Raw genomic sequence first — 214 nt, 5'->3', positions numbered from 1 at the left:
CCAGAATGGTGCATGAAGGCAATTTACACGCCTATATGGTGAAGGAATGGTATTTCTTTTCACCTCAGGACCTGTGGACCCCACAGGATTCCCACCTCAGGACCTGTGGACCCCACAGGATCCCCACCTACTCAATTCTCACCTTCCCTCTTAATCCTATTTTTGTGATTTGAATATCCATGTCACAATTCCCAATACCCTTCACCAATCACCC

The sequence above is a fragment of the Arachis duranensis genome, chromosome 3, assembly GCF_000817695.3.
Source record: "Arachis duranensis cultivar V14167 chromosome 3, aradu.V14167.gnm2.J7QH, whole genome shotgun sequence".
Classification (NCBI taxonomy): domain Eukaryota; kingdom Viridiplantae; phylum Streptophyta; class Magnoliopsida; order Fabales; family Fabaceae; genus Arachis; species Arachis duranensis.
The sequence above is the reverse complement of the archived record's forward strand: the minus strand, read 5'-3'. Positions refer to the sequence as shown.